This window comes from Indicator indicator, chromosome 10 (genome assembly GCF_027791375.1).
Source record: "Indicator indicator isolate 239-I01 chromosome 10, UM_Iind_1.1, whole genome shotgun sequence".
Lineage (NCBI taxonomy): Eukaryota > Metazoa > Chordata > Aves > Piciformes > Indicatoridae > Indicator > Indicator indicator.
Window position 1 is genome coordinate 29761633 of NC_072019.1, and position 16267 is coordinate 29777899.

Genomic DNA, 16267 nt, shown 5'->3' on the forward strand with positions numbered 1-16267 from the left:
TGGTGTCTGTTGTTGCTGCTTTTGCAGGCAGGATGGTACTCATTGATGTGTCACATCCGAGAAGATGCCATTAACATAACTCAGTCCCAGATTGAGTAGTTTGATGCCAATATGAAAATGACTGATGCTGACCTACGTAACTGATACAAATCAGTTAACAAGAGTTTTCCAATTATTCTGTACCATGGGTGACCTGTCATGAACTACCACGAAGCCTTCTTATGCACAGTAGCTTTTCTACTTGACTTTTCTTTTTTTTTTTTTTAAACTAATTCCTTCCTGGCACAAATGTTTCTTGCCCAGAATTGTTGTAAATCAGCTATTCTTGACTGCTGGGGTTTGTCTTGCTTGTGGGACAAGAGTTTGTCAGGGTAGGGCATAGGCTTCCTCCTAGCCCTGGAAAAGAAGCAGAGCACACTGCTATAGCTGCAGATCCCTGCTGCCTTTTCTCTGCAGTGTCTGCAGCATTTCTCAGTGCTGCAGGGCATTTTTAGCTTCCTCCCTGAGTGCTGCTGGAGTTGCCACCTCATTTGCCAGGCTGGTGACCAGACCTGCATCCCATTATCCTTTCTGGCCCCTTCTCTAACAGCATCCTCAGAGCTCTGCATTTTCTAATGAAGTCCTACTTCAATCCTCCTTTTGTGTGCCAGGGTAAGTGAGGAAGAAGAGAAGTTAATAGAGAGAAAGCTCATTTTAAGAAGGAGAAACTGCTAATGTATGTGGTAGAATAGTGCAGGGTGAATTTCTAGGCACTAGAAACAGGGAGGGCAATTTGTTTTACCTTGTTCTCCTTTCTGCACAGTCATGGGCAGCCTTGGGTGCAGGGTGCTTCCCTATGGTTACCTAGTGCTCTGTTAACATGTCCCTGTCCTTGGACCTCATCATCAGATGTAATTTATCTCAGTGCCACACAATTACTGAAACTCACTTGAGGCTGAATTTAGTCATTAGTCTATGAATTTCTGAGGTTTCTGGCTGGGTGAAGAGTCTATCATGAATAACATGAATTATTTAGAAAGAGAATTTTAAAAAAGGAACAGGTAGAAAGCACCTGCGAGTGGGAGAAAACGAGAGTCTTCTCCAGCTGCAGTGTTTGGATTAGCATTTTATTTCTGCAGCACATGCAAGTCATTTGGTTGCACTTAGAGTGCAAAGTCATCCTGAGGTAAGGACCAGAGCAGAGGTGGTGTGTGGTGCCTGGGGAGGTGCCTTAGGAGGGTAAGCAGGAGTGCTGCATGTCGTGGGAATGTGAGTCTTACTGTGTTCTTTAAACAGGGAGCCTCCTTTTCCTGCACATCTGCTAATGCAGTTGCCTTGCAGAAATGGAGCTGAGGCCATGAAATGGAGTAATGGAGGAGCTGCCTCATAGGCAGGCAGTGGAAATTTCTGGAGGAAGCTAAAGCAGATCTAGCAGCCATAAGCTACTGTGGAATGCTCTGCCTGCTAATGAAAGGGAAAGGAGTGAGGAGGGAGTGTGAAGTGGGATTATTACTGAAGCATTCACACTTCTCTGCAGAGCTCCTGCTTTAATATTCAGATGACTCCATGATATGCTGACTCATGGAGTTTGCACAGTTACTCTTTTCTGTGGTGTGAAACTAGTAGGGGATATATTTTTTTTCTGTTTTTCTTTCTTCCCCCGTGGATGTTTTTTTCCTTCTTTCTTTCTAAAACCAACCCATTCCAAAGGTTGGCTTTCTTTGCTTATAGTAAACATCCTAGCTTTAAATTCAGTAGTGTAAGATCTCCATCTCCATCTCTTACCCTGCCTGCAGTGAATCATGGGGGTTTTGATATTGAAAAAGATACCTCACCCAGATTGCAGCTCGCAGTTGGTAATGAGGAGTGGAGGAGTTCTCGTCACAGTGCTATTCTAAGGTCTCAGTATGCTTTTTGTAAGGTGAGAGGATTATTACTGATGCTCTGCTGGCTCTATTCGTTGTTGTGAGTGAATTATGCCTTTAAGCTGGGCCTTAGCCTAAAAATACTTCCAGTAACTTAAATGGGTGTTATTATTACTGATCATGTTTATAGTTGTTCTTAAGAGCTCACCAAGAATGGAGCCCTGTCGTGCCAAGCACTGTGTGCAAGATGCTCTCTGCCCCAGTGAGTGCCTGTTTTAAAAAAAACCACACATATTGAGGGTGGAGCCAGGGATAAAGCACACAAACAGGATGATTCACACAGCTGATACTTTCTGCCAAAGAACATAAGAGAGACTGACATCTTTTTTCCTTAGAAGCAGCTCTCCCTGTACTGTTCTGGGTTTGTGTGGTGTGAGGTAGAGTCCTCCCACCAGGTATCTTAATGCTTGCGTTTATCTGCTCTCACTGGCTGCATCTTTGTTTGCTCTGTGCACTTCCCTCTGGTGTCTGCATTGTAGAGAGAGGGATGGTGGGGAAATAAAGGCAGTGAGTGCTACCATGCATAACTAGCTTGCTGTTTTTCTCCTCAGGCTGGCCACAGTCTTATAATGCTGAACTATTGAGGATTTGAATCTGGACATGCTTCTCACCTTACACAGAGCATTTTAGGGAAGAAAGTGAGGGGTTAGGTGACCGAAGGTATTGCCATTGGATGGCTTATGGGGAAGCTGTTTGGAGCAAACACAGATTAATCCATGTGCTTGCTCATTTGCAAAGATTCAGTTGCTGTCCTATTTCTCCCACCATGAAATTGTCTGAGTTTTCCAGGTGGGTGCATCACACATTAGAGATTTATAGAAGTGTGTTGCATACTGCAGCATGCTTGTATCCCAGAGAATTAAAAAGTATTATAGGAGTTATATTTTACCAAGTGAACATTTTATGTTCTAGTTCTGTTTTCTTTCTGCTTCCGTTCCTCTTTTTAAACCTCTCAATTCCAATACCAAAAGGAGCAGATTCACCACAGGGCTCTCTTCTCTTACTGTGCTTAAGATAGGTTGTATTCAATATTCAGTAAGCTCCTTGTATTTTAAATCCAGAAGATGCCTCTTTAGAGATGTAACACAGCAAAAGTTTTGCTCTTCATAAATTACATACCAGTGAGCTAGTGGTAGATGCTAATTAGAGTACCCTTTCAAACACCAGTCTTCAGCTGGTAAGAGCAGGAGGAAAAAAACAATGAAATGGCAGGATAGTGCCATGCAGTTTCTCCAAATAAAGATATTAAAGTTTCTGACAAGGCTTTGATGCTGAAACACTGCCTCACTGGTAGTAAACACCCAAGTGAAGCAAATACTCAACCTATCTGACAGGCCATGAATGCTTCCATTAGCATGGCATAATTCTAATGCATTTAGTGTGTATCTTTAACGCTAAATGCGTTAGCACTTAATGTCAGGAGCTCCAGACCTGCTAGAGTCAAGGGGTTAACACAAATTAAGAACTGCAAGAGAGATTTGTCACTCTTTATAGCTTTGTGTTAGAAGCCCTAATTTCATTACTCTGGAAGGAGAGAGTATTATTTTTCTGTTAGGCTTTTTTTTTTATTTCTTTGGAAAGTAAAGACCAATAACCCTGCTAGCATTTGCTGCCACAGGAATACCTCCTGAGAAGCCCCACTCTAACATGACATAAATGTATGTTGTAACATAGTAAAACCTGCAGAATCTGTTAACTAACTTGGCTTCATTAGCAGATAAAGCATTACAAAACCAAGTTCATAATGGACACCTCTGGCTGAAAGTGGGCTTCTGTTTTGTTTATTCTCTCCGAATAGCACATTTTGGACTTCAGTTGTATGAGAGAGTGAGGCCAAGATGTGATGCACGGCAATCAAAGCCAGAGCTACAGGGAGCTTTCCCTCAGCGTCCAGTGAGCCCTTAACCTTTCCACTCAACCTTGTCCCTCTTGGTATTTCAGCATAGACTGTGGCACAGCTGTGCAGGGATCCTCACTGGTGAGGTGAAAAATGAGAGGGGAAGCAGAGGGGTTGCCTTAGAGGCTAGAATGAGCTCCAAGGGAAGGCCAGCCGTTTTGCCTTAGTGCTGATGATTGTTTTGACTGCACAGAGCTTGCTTTATTATTCAGTGTGCAATGAGGAAGATGCACCTGATCTCTTGTACAGCACTGCAAAGCCACAGCCCTTCACTGCCTTAATAGTGATTTCTGCTAGCAGTAGAAGTGTTAAAGTCAAGGGGACTGCAAACAGAGCATCAAGAACATGCCAGTCTTGGTAGGGTCAGGATGAAGAGCTGTTATGCTGATTGACCTCAGGAAAAAATTATTTTGAAGGGTTTTAAAAATTATTTTAATTGAAACATACATTAAGTTGAGTGGAATTTATGCTAATTGGCACTTGTGTGTCACCCTCATTCTTGAGAAAGTTTTAGAAATCTTAAAAACTTTCACTTTTCACAGTGCTGCAGGGAGATGATGCTTATCTCTTCCTCACAGAAAGGCAACAAGGGAAATGTTTGCTCGCCCGTCACCAGTGTGGCAGGGCCCAAGTGCACCAGAAGGTTTTAACTGCCCTGACCAGGGGCATCCTTGCAGCACCTGCTGACTAGAGTTCCATTTCAGCTCATCCTGGTCTGTGCTGAACTCTGCCAGAGGGTAATGTGGCTTCATCTGCCACATCGTTTAGTGGTCATGGCAGTGTTGGATTGATGTTTGTACCTCATGAGCATAAAATCACAGAATGGCTCAGGTTTGAAGGGACATTAGAGATCTACTCCAGCCTCTCAGCTGTGGGCAGGGACACCTCTGAACTAGACTCAGCTGCTCAAGACCTCATCCATTGTGGCCTTGAACACCGCCATGGTGGAGGCATCCACAGCCTCTCTGGGCAGCTTATTCCAGAGTCTCACCATCCTTGTACTTGAGGAACTTCTTCCTAAGATCCACTCTGAACCTACTCTCCCTCAGCTTGAAACCATTCCCCCTTGTCCTGTCTCTAGACACCCTTATGAAAAGTCCCTCTTCAGCCTTCCTGTAGGGGATCACTTCAGTATTGGAAGGCAGCTCTAAGGTCCCCCCAGAGTCTGCTCTTCTTCAGGCTGAAGAACCCCAGCTTTCTTAGCCTATCTGAGGTACTCTACCCTTTGGATCATCTTCGTGGCTCTCCTCTGGACTGGCTCCAACAGCTGTGTCCTTATGCTGGGGACACCAGAACTGGATGCAGTATTCGAGATGGGGTCCCACAAGAGCAGAATAAAGGGGAAGAATCACCTCTATTGACCTGATCTTAGAGGTCCTTTCCAACTTCAATGATTTTATAAATTAATATGTATGAGTAATTGAGCCTATAGGCAGTATATGAGCATTGAGCATTCCTCTGCTTATCTTAAACTGATTGCAAGGTATCATTTTCAAGTGAAGGAAAAATCCAGTTAAAACTCTTCATGGAAGAAAATCAGCACGAAGTGTCTACTGTTAAAGTGTGCCTTGATTTGAAATTTTTTGGGTTTCATTTCACGAAGTGTTAGGTAATTGGATAAGCAACAGAAATTACATGAGTAAGTTGTCTGTGTTCTGCATTTACATTTGTGTGGTAGTTCCTGATGAGAATGAGAGCCCTGTGATTTGACATGCACGTTGTGCTGACTCTCGTGGTATGTTCTGAGAGCCTGATTTAGTTGATTTTGGATGACGTGGAAATTAATTAACGCTGATGTGCATGCCTTCCCCATGATCTGAGTGGTGGGGAAGATGGATGGACTCTGCCACTAGAAGTATGGACACAATGAACAGGAACTTCAGAATTACGGAATGTTAGGGGTTGGAAGGGACCTCTGGAAATCATCTAGTCCATTCCCCCTGCTAGAGCAGGGTCATCCACAGCAGGTTGCCCGGGAACATGTCCAGGTGGGTTTAGAATCTCTCCAGTGAAGGAGACTCCACAACTCTCTGGGCAGCTTGTTCCAGTGCTCCATTGCCCTCACAGCAAAGAATTTTTTCCTTTTTGAAATCTCCTGGAGGTCCATTGTGTGCCTGTTGCCCTTTATCCCATTGCTAGGTTCCACTGAAAAGAGACTGGCCCTATCCTCTTGACCCTCACAAGCAAGGGGAACTGCTGATTATGAAAGGAAACAAAAAGCTGGAGCCCTGAGTTATGTGGCATCTCCAGGACAACCTTTTCATAGAATCAGAGAATCACTTAGGTAGGAAAAAAGCTTCAAGATTATAGAGTACAACCATTAACCCTACTCTACCTTTTGCAGCAGGGTGGAAGTGAAAGTCCAGGATGTGTAGGTGTGGGTGGGAACTGTTTTCCAGCTGTGGTTCCTTAATTGTCTCTGGCAATTCAACTGGTTTCATCAGGCCTGAGGCTTACCACTGCACCTGGCCTTTGGGAAGTGTTATAACTACTCCTCAGGAGGCCACCAACACAGATTGCTGCTTTCCCTTTCAGTTTCTTCTTGGCCCCTGGTTTATTTCAGTCTAACCTTGGTTCTATCTCCATTCCCCTGGTATCTAGCTCTGGCTGTTAGGTTGCCCTGCTGCTGCAGTGATCCCTAGGCTAGCTGTCTGTGCTCTATAAAATGAGACCTTTTCTTCCTCCTGCATCCCTGTTTTAGCACACCTTGAAATGGAAGAGAGTGATAAATGGAGCCAAGACTGTACCTTAGGAAGAATTACAGCTGTCTGAACAGCCATGCATGCAGCCTGAGTGTTTTCCTCTCTCCTTTGCCATTTTCAGGTGACATTTGCTTGATCTAAGCACTGATATTAAAATCCTGTATCTCAGTAACCCCAGTTTATTAGTCTGCACAGTATTTGTAATCTCCAATCATAATATGTTTTGCTGTGGTTTTTGCAGAGTCTTCATTGCATTTGTTGAAATATTCACACATTTTATTTGGGGAGGGGGAAACAGCCCACCAAAACCTGATAAAATTCCTGATTTCTTAGATGCTATATAAATACTTCTCTGGATCTCAGGGTTTTCTCATCTGTGACCTCCTCAGTATAAATTTCAATAGGCAAATTTAGCTTTCCACACAAAAACAATTTGCTTGTTGTTTATAAAATGCAGATATTTGTGTTGTGAATGAGTGTAATGGATGTAATTCAATAACACTACTGTTGTCAGGATCACTTCCTGCTTATTAAAATTACATATAAAATAGATTTATAACTGCCCATTTCTATACCCAAGCAAGATCTGGTGTTTCACTAGCTCTGTCTTTTGCTAGTTAAGACCTCTGTAGATGTTTTCATGCTCTCTTTGTGGTTAGTGGAAACAAGATTTGAAGATTCTTCTTTTTAGTATCTGCAGCTACAAATGTGCCTACTCAGTTATGTCAGTGCCACAGTTGTTTTATTTTCTTTTATTAAAAATACATAGATTGAATGGAAACTTATACACAGATGAACAGAAACATTCCCTTTTTTTATATTTATGGCAAATATTCTAACTCCAGGTTGAATTATGCTTCTAAAACTTGGGTTGGCCAAGAAAACACTATGCTATAGGTGACTTTACTGATGCTTGCTGGTACTGTCACCCCTAGCAGTGATGCATGTGCTTGGCATCAGCAGCTTTTCCAGTGTGCCTCCCTCATGGGCTGCTTGGTCCTGCTGGTCACTGTTGGTACTCATGGGTGCTGCTGTTTGTCCAAGGACTAACAGTGGGGAGCAGCCTTGCTTAGATTTGTTCAGACACTCAGCTCAGCTTGAAACTGGCTTAAGAAACCTTTATTCATGTCTGTGTGATAGAGAGCTAACATAACCCCAGGGACTTGGGATCAAGCAGATGGAAAGGAATTTAACCCCCAAACAGTTCCAGCTAGAGTTCTTCTTTATACAGCATAATCCTCTTATGCATCCACCTATTTCTTATCTCACTAAGTGGCTGAATATTTTATTTATTTGCAAAGTGTGCATGCAGGCTTCATTTATATTGCATGCACTGTGTTCAGTGGCATGCTGTATATCTTTAGTGAAGCAATTGTGTACTTCCCAGGCTGTATTTCTTCATCCACGCAACATCACAATGTCTTATGCAGACGTTTGTTAGTCCTTGGACAGCTGATGGCCACCTTGTTAGCCTGCTCTGAGCTATTGGTCAGTCATCTCAGGCTTTTTTTTTTTTTTTTCCCAGCTGCACTTTCACCACGATTAACCTGCATATTCTTAAGACCTTCATAATTATTCTAGCTAGGAGTGACCCAAAGAGATGCTTGGGATCTTTTTCTTCCCTGTTTTCAATAATCTGTTGGCATCTTTGTATGAAAAAGTCTTTTGGGGTCAGGTCCTAAGCGGTGTCCTCCAGGTTCAGTCAGCATCAGCTGGAATGAATTGGTGCTTTGAGCAATCACTGAGCAGAGAAGATAGCATGTTCTAGCAGAGCAGAACCTCAGGAGTTAGTTACACTTAGCATCTGTAAATTACTTTGCAAGCCACATCAGGTGCTAATGAAGCACCTCTGTAGGGGTTGTTAATGCATACAATAAAACTAAACTTTGAATGCTAAATAACTAAACAAAAGCCAAAGACAGATATTAAAGGTATTCTAGAAAGGCTATAAATCAGGTGCCCCCAATAGATTGGAACAGAGTGTGGAAGCACTGGAAACACATCTGTCAGCAGGGTAGCTGTAGCAACCTTATTTCCTAACTGAAGAAAGAGGAGCTTTGATCACAGCTGTCACTGGAGCACTAATTCCTTAAAAAATGAGTTACAAGCCAGCATAAAGTTTAAGAAAAAAAAAAAAAGAGGTTTATGACTTTGAAAACAAGCTTCAAATCTTTGCTTTCATTAAAATACATTTTACTAAGAAAAATAACTTAAGGCCTCTAAGATTTGGAATGTGTAAGTTGATTCCATCCTTTTCTTCTTGCTTACCTGTTGACCTCATTTTGTTAGCTAACTAGATGTAGTATTTCTCTAATTAGTGAGTAGTGACTAACACCAGGGAACTGGAGCTGCTTGGGTTGTATTACATAGTGCTGTAAATCAGGTCAAAACAGGACTTGGATACAGGAAAGAGATTCTGCTTGGCAGGTGGGTATTTACCCTGATGTTTTAATTCAGGTCAGTGCTAAGCTTTTAAGGTAATCTCTCAGTCACTGCACTGTGGTTCTTAGAGCGCACAAAGTAGATTTCTCTAGTATGAAACCAAGTCATAAGAGATGCTCCAGGGGTGCACCTAATCTATCTGCTAATGGACACTTAGCCCACTTAAATCAAGCTCAGGCTAGGGAGTGAAATCACTCCCCCAAAATGCAGGGCTCTCAGTACAGCCTCCATGCTCTGCAGACCTGCTCTTGTCACACTCAGGTGGCTTTGGTTCCTCTGTGGCAGACTCTGCCTTTGCTCTCCACCTAATAAAAAGGATTTTAAGATTGAGAGATTTTTGTCATTGAGCACGTGCTCTGAACCTGTGAGGGTTTTGTGGCATTTCAACCCCATGTGAAAGGGGAACACGAAGGCCTGTGGTTAGGGAAGAAGGAGGGGGTAGGCCTGTGTTCCTTTCTCTGTTGGCCCTAGGGAAGTCCAAAGCATCCTGACTGGAGTGAGGGAAGTCCCACAGTGAGGAATGTGTGGTTGTACTTATTTCTTCACTTCAGAGTAGAGAGAAATGATTTAAGAGCTGACTGATAAAAGCAGACATAGACATGAAGAAATCTTTCTGACACCACTGCTTCCTAAAGAGACCTGGAGGCTGGGAGGGAGTGCTTTAAGGGATCCTATGAAGGGATGCTTGCTTTTGAAGCTCTTTTTCAAACTTTCCTGCTGAGGCCCTGCATAGCAAACAGTGCATCCACAGTAAATGATATTTGAGTGGAATTTTAGCAAATTCAGTGATCAGCTTTGGTTTTAACAGCTTCTGTTAGATATGAACACCTACAGCTGTACACAGAATTGTACCCATTGTTTGTGTGGTAACAGTGATTGACTACATGAGTGTTATCCTTCCTGCATCCATTAGCTCACTGAAGTGTCTTGAGAGAAAAGGAGAATTCAGATATAGGCAAGAACATGGTTATAAGCATGGAGAAATTAAACTGACTTCTAATCTGACTTGATGTAACCATGCAACCTCATTTCTTGTGCAGATGTTGTCTCTGTGCAGGCACGTGCCTGCTGTCTCTGCTGTTTCCCTCAGCTAGATGGCCATGAATCAGTGCTGCTTGTTCAGACATAAGAGTCCACAATCATCCCCTGTACCAGTGAGTCCTGTCTCTCCCCTGCAGGCAAAAGGAGACCTGTGGGGTTTAGTGAAACAGCCAAACTAATACCAACACAAATATGAATTAGACAAAGCCCAGTGAGCAGTCACAAGAAAGAAGGCAGTCCTGTGGAGCAGGATGGTAAGCAAGTCCCACCAGCAGTGAGGAAGAGCCCCCATCCTCAGCAAACTTCCCCTTTTAAACTGAGCATGATATTTCTGCTATGGGATACACCTGTAGACAACTCAGATCAGCAACCCTGGCTGACTCCAAACTACTAATGTACTGCAGATCATGGCTGGGGTTCTGTTCCAGCAAAACCAGGACACCCACATAATTGCAGCAAGTGTGAACCAAATGCTGTGGCACATCTTTGGTAACAAGTTGCTACTAGATGAGCAAAATGACCTCTTTCAGGGTTCAGTTTATTTTGATACTTTGCTTGTAAGCGAGCGTTGTGCTGAGAAACTGTTAACTGGGTTTGTATCCAGTACTTAAAATTTGGCTGTGAGATTGTTTGTTTTTACTGTTCTGAAGTCATAGAATCATAGAACTATTGAGGCTGGACAAGACCTTTGAGAGCAACTCCACCTGCTCACCTTGAGCTCACAGTCCTACCACTACTGCTAAGCCACTATCAGTAAACCATGTCCCTAAGAACCACATTGTAAAATCCCTCTAGGGATGGAGACTCCACTGCTTCCCTGGGCAGCTTCTTCCAATGCTTGATAACTCTTCCCTAATATCCAACCTGAACCTCCCCTTATCATCAAATGATAATGATGAGAGGTATTAGAATATGTTGTTCTGAACTGAGATTTCAAAATCTGCAGAAGGAGTTTTCTCCTGGGTATCATCTCTAACTCTGGACAGTATAACATCCTGATAATATGTTAAGTGTTACATCTCTTACCGGGATGTTGGACCTACTAAAGCAAGCACATATTTTCTGCATTTAATATGTGTGAATCATAGATAATGGTACAAGTGAGTAAGTGTGGAAGAATTCATCTTAAGTGACATCTCATTTCTGCCTTTCACTTTGCTAAAGCCAGTAACAGGCTGAATAAGGAGCAGATGTAAGCTCAGATATGCTGTGCTAGTACTTACAAGTGCTTATTCAGGGGTACCAGTTGTGTAAATACTGTGAAAGCTCTGAAGGGTCATCTGAATAATACCCATGTAGGTTAGCTGATATCATCTCCTGATGTCATATCACAGAATCACAAAACACCAGGTTGGAAGGGACTTCAAGGATCATCTGGTTCATCCTTTCTAGGTGATAGTTTTAAATGAGCTCACTTCAAGAAGGATATTGAGGTGCTGGAGCAGGTCCAGAGGGAAAGTTGTATGAGGAAAGGCTGAGGGAGCTGGGGGTGTTCTGCCTGGAGAAGAGGAGACTTAGAGGAGACCTTGTCCCTCTCTACAACTGCCTAAAAGGAAGTTGTAGTCAGGTGGGAGTTAGACTCTTCTCCCAGAAAACTAGTGACAGGACAAGAGGACAGGGTATGAAGCTGTGCCAGGGAAGGTTTAGGTTAAGATATTAGGAAGCACTTCCTCATAGAAAAGCTGATTAGGCACTGGGATGGACTGCCCAGGGAGGTGATGGAGTTGCTGTCACTGGAGGTCTTTAAGAAAAGATTGGATGTGGCACTTGGTGCCACTTAGCTGATGTCATGGTAGACTTGATGATCTCAGAGGTCTTTTCCAGCCTCAATAATTTTGTGATTCTGTGAACTGGCCCAGCAGCCTGGCAAGCTGAGTTGTAAAACTGTCCAGTGTAAGGGAATCCACTTTCCTATGGGAGATGATTCCAATATCTACTTGTCCAGTGGGAATCTCCCCAGCAGTAACTTGAACCCATCACCGCTTGTCTTTTCTATGTGACTGCTTGTAGAAAGGGAGTCTCTACCCTCCTGATAGCCACCCTAACATTCCATGATTCTGTGATTCCAGCTTCACAAGATTCTGCTACTGCATGAATCACTCTGGTGGCTGATTTGAAAAGGGTAACAGCACTGATCTGGGGAATCTGGCAGCAGAGATCTGTAGTATTAATGTCATGTCTGCTTCAGTGTTATCACTCCCCTAGCAGTCACTGTGTGCAGCATGGCCTCATGCTTTGAACTACCTCAGCAATCATGGATTGTGCTGCCACAGCCACGGCTCCAAGTACAGATCCCTGCCTAATAACTGTAACTACTTTCATATATATTGCATGATATGTGCCTGTGCTGTAAACACAGGCTGGAAAACAGAGGTTGGAGGGAGAAGGGAGTGAAATTTCCTTTGAGAAGTCTGGGGTTTATGTTTGCTTGAACAAAGGGATTTAGCAAACAGTGAGGAAGGGAAATTGCCTTTCTTCTAAAGATTAGAGAAGTCAGCATTTGTTTAAGCAATCTCTCCTGCCATGTTGCAAAACCTGTGCCTCTCAATCGACAGGAATGGGGAATAAAAAGGTTTGTGTTTTAGGGTCTACCATTCCAGTGTCTACCTGCTGTTACTCAAGTACAGGCATGGCTCTGTCTCCAGTGGTGAATCCTGCCCTTTGTTTTAAAGGTAGTTAAGGAGAGAATTATCTAGGACATGCCTGGAAAGTCTGAAATATTGAAACTGTTACCATACTATAAAACTTCAAATGCTTTTGTTCTGTGCTTGGTCCTTGAGCCAGAGGCTACCTTATGGGACCCTGATTAGAGGATACTTCAGTACCATCTCTTCCTGCTGGGAAGGTGGGTTCCAACCAATAGTGGTGGGTTTTTTTTTGTTGTTGTTGTTTTGGTTTTTGTTTTTGTTGTTTGGTTTGGTTTTTTTTTTGTGTGTGTGTCCTGTCCAGGAGGAGAAGCTGCAAGAGCAGTATGCACATTTTCCAGAACTGACCATGTAAATCCTTTCCAACGTCAACTATTCTACATCCCAATTTAAAAAAGGAGAAATCACTTGGTGGCCCTGCCTGGAAACCTCTTCCTTTTCCATGATCTTTTCCCTTATGCAGGTGTGTCTTCCAGTACCCAAAGGGGGATTGCAAGAAGGTTGCAGAGGGACTGTTCACAAAGGCCTGCAGTGATAGAATGAGATGCAATGGTTTGAAATTGCGGAGGAGATTTAGACTGGATGTTAGGAACAAATTCTGCACCATGAGGGTGGTGGAACACTGGAACAGGTTGCCCAGGGAGATAGTTGAGGCCCCATCCTTGGGTCAGGCTTGACAAGGCTCTGAGCAACCTGATCTAGTGGAGAATGCCTCTGCTGACTGCAGGGAGGCTGGACTAGATGACTTTTGGCAGTCCCTTCCAACCCAAACCATGCTATGGTTAGGAGCTACTGGCTTGGTAGGAGCAAAGTTTCTGTGTTAACCTGAAGGTCTGGCCTTGCTTGAAGTGTTCAGCATTTCTTTCTTTATCATTGTCCTAGATGAGATGTAGAGCACAACAGAACCTCTGCTCTGTCTTAGCAGGTTACTTGGATTTCTGAAAAGATCCTGAAATTCAGAATATGCTGAGCTCATGTTGCCCTGTTCCCTTGTGAACATACATTAAGACTGTATTGTATGTGAAGAAGGACCTTGCACTGAATTTGTCTGAAGGCTTTTCATTTCAGTTGGCTTGCTGCTGAACAGTTCTGCCTGGTTTTGGTTGAGGCCTGAGAGGGATATTTGGGAAGTTCAGCAATAGCTGTGTAAGCTTTATTTTTCACTTAGCTGTGGTATTTCTTTCTTATGACTGTTGCAATCGCCCGCCATCTGGGGGCTTCTGGACCTGCTTCAATAAATCCTCTTCTCTTTTCCTGTTGCTCTGAGGATTTGCAAAAGGAGAGGAAACTGGATGGGTCGTGCAGCAGGCTGCAAGCTCCTGAAGGAGCATTAGACATCTTTTACTTGTTTGTGCTTAGGTGAAATGGTTGTGGTGTGTCTTCATGAGTGACAGACAAGGAAGAAATTGGTGGCTAAGAAATTTTTATTTGACAAGTTGATACGTGAACAGAGAGCTGCCAACCCCCTTTCTGCTTTGCTGACCTTTGTGAATGTGTGTGTGTGCTCTTGGCTGGATCAAAACATTGTCAGGAACCATCCTGGAAACCACAAAGCTGTGCCTACCAGAAATGTCACCTTCTGGAGGTGCAGTCATCAGAAGCTGCATTGGAGAGAAGCTCCCAGGAGACCCACTTGTGTGCTCTAGCCAGATGCTTCAGGAAAACTCTTGCAGCAGAGTTATTTCTTGTAAAAATCACTGCTTTCTACTTCCGCATTCATCTGTAGGGTTTAGGAAGTGTTTGCCCCTTTCTTAGGAGACCTTATTTATAAGTTTCTGTATGAAGCCTCAGTGTTTTGTACATCAGTTTGCTTTCCCAAAAGACTGAAATGACTCAGCCCAGCAGCCTTCTGTGATTCCAGGCTCTGTATTTATGAGCTGGAGGACATGTGGGATGCAACATTTCATTTTCCCTTGCTTTTTGTTTTATATACTCGATTTCACTTGCTATGTTACTCATTCCTCCCTTCCTGTAAATACACTATTGGTGTAGATTGTCTCAGACCAATTTTTACCTTGCTCTTTTGTCCCTGGCTGACGCTCAAGCAGTTTGTGACCTTACAGTCACCTTTGGTGTTACCAGCACATCGTTGTTCTATCAGAAATCCACAGTTTCCAAATCGCCGTGGTTCATAATTGTAGTTTTGAGATTCAGCATGGTCAACTTGGACTGCTCCCTTGACCTCCTCATTTTCCTGGTAGTTAAGGGAGAACACATTACAAGAAATGCTGTGGCATTCATTACTCTTCTGGTGAACCTTCACTTGTAAATGCTGGTTAATGGTTATGCAGCTGCTGCCTGATGTGCTCTCCATTAGCCTATGACCTGCATGCCAAAGAGACAGACCTGTCCTGCCTCACTGCAAAGTAACTTACCAGTTATCTCCTAGCATAGCACTGAGAAACAAGTTGTACCAGCTCCTGGTCAAGAGAGACAGGGATCTGCTGGAGAAAGTCCAAAGGAGAGCTACAAGGATAATTGTGGGACTTGCATGTCTCTCCTATTAAGAAAGACTGAGAGACCTGGGCTGTTTAGTCTGGAGAGGAGAAGGCCTTATAAGAGGGGACCTTATCCATGTCTATAAATATTTGAGGGGTAGATGTCAGGATAAACGTGCCAGGCTATTTTTTTGTGGTGCCCAGTGATAGGACGAGGAACAATGGGTACAAGTTGGAACACAGGAGGTTCCACCTCAACATGAGGAGACACTTCTTTATGGTGAGGGTGACAGAGCACTGGAACAGGTTGCCCAGAGAGGTTGTGGAGTCCTCTGGAGACTTTCCAAACTCACCTGGATGCCTTCCTGTATGACCTGCCCTAGGTGATCCTGCTTTGGCAGAGGGATTGGACTCAATCTTTGCAGGTCCCTTCCAACTCCTGCCATTCTGTGATTTAGTATGCAGGTGGATTAGTTCAAGTGGTTGGGTTGAAGAAACAATTTTGTGAGAAGAAATAACCATACGAGGTACATAATTAACTTTTGCTTTAGTGTTTAATGAGTTTAATCCCAGGGTTTAGTGTTTTGAGCCTTTTTTTAGAAAAGTATTAAGGGAAACAAAGCTGGGGAGGCTGGGGAAGGGTCTAGAGAACAAGTCTTATGAGGAGCAGCTGAGAGAATTGGGGTTATTTAGTCTGCAGAAGAGGAGCCTGAGGGGAGACCTCATTGGTCTCTACAGCTCTCTGAAAGGAGGTTGTAGTGAGGTGGGGGTTGGTCTCTTCTTGCTAGCATGAGGTGATAGCATGAGAGGAAATGGACAGAAATTGTGGCAGAGGAGGTTTAGGTTGGATATTAGCAAAAATATGTTTTTACTGCAAGAGTGTTCAGGCATTAGAGCAGGCTGCCCAGGGAGGTGGTGGTCAAAAAATGTGCAGACATGGCACTTGGGGATATGGTTTAATGGCCACAGTTTTATTAGGTTGACAGTTGGACTCAGTGACCTTAGTGATCTTTTCCAACCAAAACAATTCTGTGATTATTGGTATCAGCTTCTGCTTCTTGGCTCTCAGCCTGGCCTCACAACAGAGGGGTTCCAGCCCCTCACATCATTGTTGTGGCCTCCTCTGCCCCATTCCAACAGGTCCATGTCCCTGCTGTGCTGAGGACTCCAGAGCTGGCTCCAGTAGTGCAGATGGGGT